The following is a 7671-nucleotide window of genomic DNA, read 5'->3' on the forward strand; positions in this document are numbered from 1 at the left end:
AAAAAAAAAAAAAAAACACCTTTAACCTCCTAGGTCCTTAGCCACTCTGATTTAAAATGATCGCCCTGTCATGATCTTCTGCTGCTGGTTTGCGATGACTGTATGTGGTTAAGAACAACCTCTTTTCCTCTCAGCTATCTGGAGAGCCAGGGATGGCAGACCTACCCCGCTCTCCCTATGAGTTCTATTAGATTGACATATTTTGCCTCATCTGTCACCTTCCTCAAAACTCTGCTTCCAGATAGGAGTTAATTCATTTTTTGCTTGTCCTCAATGTTCTAAAATAGTGATGTCTGGCAGAATTAATACAGTGCTCTAGTTCTCTCTGTTCGGCTGATATTTAATTAAAGATCTGGGAGGCCATCTTTCAGGAGACACTGTGGAAGGAGGAGCCTTACTTCCTCCTTGGACAATGTGATAAGCCACATGGCAGAGGGTGCCTCCTTCAGGCCTCCTGTTTTACAGACTGCTTCCTTGCACACAGTCCTCCAGCAGGACAGGTTATCTAGCACTTCACTTCACACTGACTATATGCTCAAACACCTGATCCCACATGCTCCGACTCTCTACGTTCTCCCTAACCTTCTCGACATCCAAGATGTTGGTACTGGCACCAGTCCTCCCTCTACATTTTTTTTTTTTAATCATAGCTTCTGTCCCCCCAGAACCTCCAAAGGCACTGAGAACACTTATTTTGTAATATTTCTTGAATTTCTAATAACACAGGAAAATCTTTGCACAGTCAAAGCCACCTCGGAGTACAAGCTAAAAGAAGCTATCTTAAAATTTTTTTTTCTTTTGAATTAATATCTTCTGGAGACTAGCCCACTTGAGTTGATATGTCATAATCTTCGATTCCGAAAGCAGCATGGATAATTTAAATTGGCACTTGCTATGCATTACTGAAATAATTGTTCTCCGGGATGGCCTTTGGAAAGCCTAAACTTCTTAATCATGTTTTGACTCTACAGTAACCATAAGGGACGTGTCATTGTAAGCAAACTCCAAGAGCAATGGACTAACAAACAGACTCTAGGTGGTGGTATAGGTTATTTTTTTATCACAATGTTTTGCTCTTAAAACCGGAGGAGTCAAAGCCTTGGCCTTATCCAAACATTTTGCCATTGCTATAGTACAATATTTTCAGATATCTTGATTATAAAAATTCAAGTTCTGCAAAGTTTGGAAACACAGATAGGTGGCTCGAAGTCTTCTCGTAGCCACCGAAGCCTGGTTTCAAGTATCTTGAAGGCACTTCACAGAACTCATCTGTATACAAACAAGCAGCAACCGGACTGCCCTCCTTAGAGTTTGTGTGTCTACTTTTTAAGTATATTTTCTTCATGCTCCTTGTCCTTGATAAGGCTAAGTGTGGAGAGAAGTGTCCCCAGTAGAGTTATTATAAAACAGGCTGGAGTAAGTATCCGGTTTGCAGGTACTGCCTGCTACAATTCTGACTCTCCTTCTTTGTCTATAGTAACTAAGTCCTGTACAGAAAGTTCCTGTTGGTGTTGAAGTCCCTGAGTCAATTAAACCCTGTTGGATATTACCAAACTGCTGGGCAAAACCAGGGCAACTCACTTGGAAGTGGAAGATTTCAACATACCCCAGACAGCAGCCACTCTCACGGGCGTGCATAGGAAACACCGTTTGTTTAAGAAAAAAAGTCGACTTATTTCACCGCCTCTTAGACAAAGGCGGTAACCTGATGATTAAACACTGGATAATTGCATCTGGAAGAAGATGCCGCCCACTTGCTAAACCTGTGATTCACTAATAAGCGGGTTCAATGTAATTCATAACTTTAAAGAATTACTAAAGCCCCTGCTTTACAAAACCCAAGAAATACAGACCACACATCATTTAAGCATGTATTTGTATACACAGAGACAGACAGACAGACAGACAGACAGACAGACATGCCAATCTTGGTTTACTTTTAGACTGTCTCTCTTTCTCTAAAAACACGGTTTTTCCCTCAGTGTCACAATCTTGAGCAGACAAACTCCGGCCTGGTGCCACAAAAAAAAATGAGTTAAAAGTTCTTGCACCTAACTAAAATGACCCATTAATTAAACAACAACAACAAAGTACTTTAACGTGAAATTACCTAACGTTCCGTGCTTCGTTTATGACCGCCAGAATCCAATTAAATTACTGACATGATGGAAGGTAGAAACTCCTGGAATGCCTTAGAGATCAACATGTGTCAGACTCTCTGCCTGTCCGCCTTTTAAACACAGTGGATTCCTTTGTTCCTTCAGTCTGAATATCAACTCCTGATTAAAATTTGGAAACTACTTTGGAAAGGGATGGGAAGGTCTGGGGACTGTTTGCACGCTAGAGGGTTTCTTCTAACAACAATAGTAGTAAAGGAGGGCAGTGGCACCAGAGAGGAGAGCGGTCTCTCCGGACTTCACCAGGCTCACGGGAGTGAACCCCCTCTCGGATGCTGGGGGAACTGGGCTGAGAGGCCTCGGGTGCAAGGAGCCTCGCCCTCCCTCGGCAAGCGGGGAGCTCGAACCCAGCAGGCCGGGTCTGGGGCTCAGCGCTGTCCCTTCTCCGAGTCACTTTTCCCGGCCGCGGATCGGCGAGCACCGCGCAAGGGAGACAGCGGCGATAGGCGGGGAGCAGCGCGGGCGCCACCGCGAGCACCGCTGGGCAGCAGGACCGAGCGGCGCGGCAGCCAGCGCCCGGGGCTCGGGGCCAACGGGGGCAGCCGGGAGGGCGGGCGGGCGAGCTCGACCGGGGCCCCGCGACCCGGCCACCCGCGTGGGTCCCGGCGCAGAACACCCAGGGCGGCTGCGCCCCTCGCGCCAAGGCTGGCACGGACGAGCCCGCGGCTGGGAACTCCACAACTTGGCGGCTGCGCTGGCCGGGCCCGCGAGTTCCCGGGGAGAGCCGGAGCGGGGCGCGGCGGAGGGCTGTCCCCGGGATCCGTGTCCCCGGAGCTCCCCGCGGGCCTCCCCCGGCCTCCGCCGCCTCCACGGGCCGCGCACCCAGGCCGTGCCCGGGCGGCGCGGCGTCCGCTCCGGCGAGCTCCGCACGGAGCCCGGGCCGCGATCGCCACTCACCGAGGCCGCCGCGGCTCCGGGCCGCCGATCCGCGTCGCTCCCTCCTTCCCAGGTTAGCCGTGCCCTGCGGCCGCGCGAGGCCACGGGCGCTGCGCACGGGCGGGCTGGGGCCGGCTCGTCCTCCGCCTGCGCCGCGGTCGCCGTCGCCTCCCGAGTTCGGGGCTCTGCTGCAATGTCTGCGAGGCTGACTTTGAGCGCCTCGCTCGCCGCCCGCCCGCCGCAGCCGCGCTCCTCCCTCCGCCGCCGACTTCGCGGCGGCCGGGTCCCTCCCCTCGCTGCTCCACGCCATTCAGCTCTTCAGCCAAGTTTCTTAACCCTTTTCTGCCCCTCCCTCCCATTGTCACCCGGGCCGAGCGCGCACCCGGAGGCTCGCCGGAGCCGGGGAGCCCACCAGGCGTCTGCAGGCCTCCTCGCCGGTGCTCCGGGTGGGGGTCCGGGACTGATCGGCCTTGAAGGCAGGGAGAGGACGCGGTTGGACCCGGAGAAGGAGGGGGTGCTGTGCTCCCCGAGCCGGCGCCCTGGCTTGCCAGCCCCGTCCAGCCAGCTGCCTGGACAGATTCCCCGCTAGGGGCCAGGCGATCGCCCATGTCACCCATGTCGGGGCAAACGCCGGGGCCACCACAGGGGAGTCGGGGCACCTTAATCCTACCCCGGGTTCCCCTACGGGCTGGCACCTTAAGTATCTCCCTTTCTCCCGTTTCACCCCACAAGCACGCGTTCTCTTGGCGCCCTTTACCCACCCTCAATTTCCACCTCCTTGAAATCTGTGTCCCGCTCAAATCCCGGAAGCTAAGGCGCTGTATAACTCTAGGTCATTTTGACCCCATGCTCAGCACCTAGTAGGACCCAGTGATAAATATGGCATGATTCCAAGCGGAAAACTGGGCGGGAGACCTGAGGAGTGCACAGCTCAGCTCCCTAGACGGACGCAGGACCCAGGAACCTGGTTTCTCTTCAGCTGCTTTGTCACTGCTAAGTCTCCAGCAGGGTCTGCCCGCCAATCTGCACCACCCCCAGGAAGGATCTGACCCAACAGGACTAGGAGATGGGCTGTCACTTCTTTAAGCAGCTCTTGCTGGGTTCAGAGTCTCAATAAATAACAATTACATCATGAAGCCAGGGTGGCGATGCAGGGAAACCTGAGTTCCCTGCAGCCTGGTCTCGCTGAACCCGCCTCTAAATTTGAGGTGGGCTAACAGATTGGTGAGGCGAGAAAGTGGAGGGAGGAGAGAAAAATAAGAAACCATGATCTCTTCCTCTCCTTGTGTTTTCTGCTTTTAAATCCTATTCTCTCTGCTCCCTTCATATCTTACTTGTGAAGCCTCCTTTTAACGCTCCCCCTACCCCAGAAGTCTCATTTGTTTTTGACTCTAGTCATGAAAAGAATTACCTGCGGGAAGACTTGTTGTGGCTGCAGAAGTTGGTTTTATTTAACATTAAAAAAAAAAAAAAAAAAAAAGTCAAAAAAAAATCTTCGGTTCACCCTAAACTCTGAAGTGCTATGCCTGCATAAAAATACTTACTAAGACAATTTTGTGGATGAAGCTTTCTACTCTCATACATACGTTTTCATATCCTTAAGAATTTCGGTAGCATTTGGAATCAGTTATTGATGCACACCAAGACCAAAAATTATCCAAGTGACCCAACCGTATTCTTTACTGTTATATAATAGCTCTATTGCTATTTTTCGGATTTTTCAAATGAACAATGTCTGGAGTATCTTCCCACAGTATCTTACAGTAAAGGCAATTTTTCAAATTAATTCTTAATAAAGCTATATCCTAGCACAGTCCTGAGCACATGCAAGAAATATTTTCCTTAATGGTGATGGTGGTGCATTTTAAAATACTTATTATCTCTCCTAGTGACTCACCCACACAATCTGTTGTCATCTAATGTAGTGTAAATCTCATGTAACAGCATAGCACTCGCATATGCCACTGTTCAAAATCTGCTTAAAGCAAATTAGTAAAGGCAGCATTAATCCTGGGCATCATTATCTGTCCGGCATCATTTATCCAGGATTCACAAAAAGCAAATAATTGCAAATTAAATGACCAGCATAATTGTAACTTAGCTCTTCAATTTTTTCTTGTAAATATTATACAAAGACATTCTAAATGTATCCCAGTTTAATGGGCCTTATATTGCTTAAAAACAAACAAACAAACAACAATGTGAGTTTTATTAAAAGGTATCTTTGTGGTAGATTATAGCAGACTCGACAAATGCTTTTAGTTAGCCAAGGTGGCACTGGCCTGTAATCCCAAGGACTGAAAAGCTGAGACAGGAAGTGGGAAGGTAGAGGTCATCTAGAACGTTTTAGCAAGTTCAAGGATAAAGTGCCAAAGGGAGACCCAGTTCTGTAAAACTAAGATAAGGATGAAGCAAAGAGATACTAGTGAGTGTAAGGCAATGGGTCCAAGCCCTGCAACACACACACACACACTTCTTCTCTGGAACACACTAAGAGTCCAGATAGCCTGTCACAATTAATATAAAAATTAATATAAAGATAAATTTCATAATAAGCCGGGCATGGTGGCACACACCTTTAATCCCAGCACTAGGGAGGTAGAGGCAGGCGGATTTCTGAGTTCGAAGCCAGCCTGGTCTACAGAGTGAGTTCCAGGACAGCCAGGGGTACACAGAGAAACCCTGTCTCGAAAAACCAAAAAAATAAAATAAAATAAAAAAATTTCATAATAAATTGCATGTAAGAGAGTGAAGTTCCCAAGGAGGGCCACAGTGGCAGACTTGGGGACAGATATTTGAGCCCACCCCAATGTCACTCTGAAAAAACACTATCCACACTTTTTAAAGAGGTTTTGGATCTCCAAGATTGCCCCAGCAAGCTAAATCTTGTTCTGCTTGCCCAACATCAGGGCAAAAACTCCAACAGCTATATGTTAGACGATGTACAAAAGCTGACCACCCCCCACCCAATGTAATAAGTAAAATCCTGGACTCTTCTTGATAACCCACTTGTGTTAAATGAACTGCATACCTCATGTAGAATTGCTAATTGTGAGGAGATCATTTTGTGTTTATTCTTTCTGTTAAAAAGAAAACCAGTACTGAGCCAGTAAGATGGCTCAGAGATTAAAGCACTTAGTGCACAAGCCTGGCTACTTGAATCTGATCCTCGGAATATACTCCGTAAAGTTCTCCCCTGAACTCTACACCTGTGCACAGCACATACAACCACACACACACACACACACACACACACACACACACACACACACACAATTCTTTTCTGCTCCCAGGAGTGGAGCCGCATACACACTGGCTGGTCTCTCCTATCTCCTGTTGTTTATGTAATAATTTTATATTTAAAAAAAAATATAAGTGTCCAGGCTGAGGGGAATCATTATGTGGATATTGGGGTACAGGGGATGTACAAATGTCTCTGCAGTGATTTGTATTCGGAAGCCAGTTCTCATAGGAAATGTGCATAATGTGAAAGATGTCATTCAGTTTATACATGTAAACATGTGTTATACGAAGTCTCATCAGTTGGCTCTAGAGAGATGGCTCGGTGCTTAAGAACACTGTCTACTCTGTCAGAGCACTCGGGATCAATTCCCAGCACCCACATGGCAGCTCACAACTGTCTGTAACTCCTGGATCTGACACCCTTACACAGACAAAACACCAATGCAAATAAAATATAAATAAATAAATAACTTTTTAAAAAAAGTTTCTCAGTCCACTGGAATTCAATATTTTAGTTTATCCTCCTACGCATATCTACCAGTAGTCTGAGCTAGAGAGATTTTCATTTGCTCTTTACATGTCTCATGTCCAGCATCCTTCAGGCCGGTTGTTGTAATGCTCAGCTTGTCAACATTCTCTTCTAGAATAAAATCTAAGCCCCGCCCCTGCTGGCATGGAGCTACCTCCAACATATAGCCTGGTGATGAGCAAGGAGTAGGCGTTCAGTAGGCGTTGGCCAAGTGACTGTCATGCCCTAGAGGACAGAGTGGTTATTTTTATCTGAGGTATGAATATTAGGCCAAGGGGGTCAGAAAACATTTTATCAGGAAAATGGTGCTTCAGCTGGCTGATGAAAGGTGAATTTGTTAAGTCAGCAGAATGAGAAAAGGGTTCTCAGGAAAGAAATGGAGTATTAATAGAGTTTTACCAGTAGAAAGTTATGAGAAAACAGAAATGCACACCACGGAGACTTGAACACATGTGTGCTGTGTGTACATGTGTAACTGATCACGCACAAATGGAACCACTACTCATTTGCCTCGCCCCAAAGAACATGGCATGAATCACAAAAGTGAGTTTCATGTGAGATTTAAAATTTGCAGTAGCTACATCTCATGGGTACAAAGAAATGCTGGTAGCTTGAATTGTATTCTACAATTAATTCAATATATACAAAATATTTTAGCCACCTTAAAAAACAAAACAAAACAAAACAAAACAAACAGGGTATTGTTATGTAGCCCTGGCCTCGAACTCATGAACTCATGATGAGTGCTGAGGTTATAGGTGTGCACCACTATACTCTTTTGAACACTAGGTTTCCACAATCCAGTGCCTTCTCCTCTCACAACCCCCGGCAGTTTAGGCCACTGCC

The 7671-nt window shown here is 47.4% G+C and overlaps 1 protein-coding gene across 2 annotated transcripts in view; it reads right to left on the reverse strand.

Moving 5' to 3' along the window:
- The window catches only part of Nrip1 (nuclear receptor interacting protein 1), an 87140-nt gene extending 83865 nt beyond the window's left edge, over positions 1–3275 (reverse strand). For both annotated transcript variants that reach the window (XM_029544256.1, XM_021209594.2), the window contains exon 1: positions 3075–3275. The gene's annotated coding sequence lies outside the window, so the exon portion shown is untranslated. The remainder of the gene's footprint in view (positions 1–3074) is intronic.
- Between the last annotated feature and the right edge of the window lie 4396 nt (positions 3276–7671).

This window comes from Mus pahari, chromosome 12, assembly GCF_900095145.1.
Source record: "Mus pahari chromosome 12, PAHARI_EIJ_v1.1, whole genome shotgun sequence".
Lineage (NCBI taxonomy): Eukaryota > Metazoa > Chordata > Mammalia > Rodentia > Muridae > Mus > Mus pahari.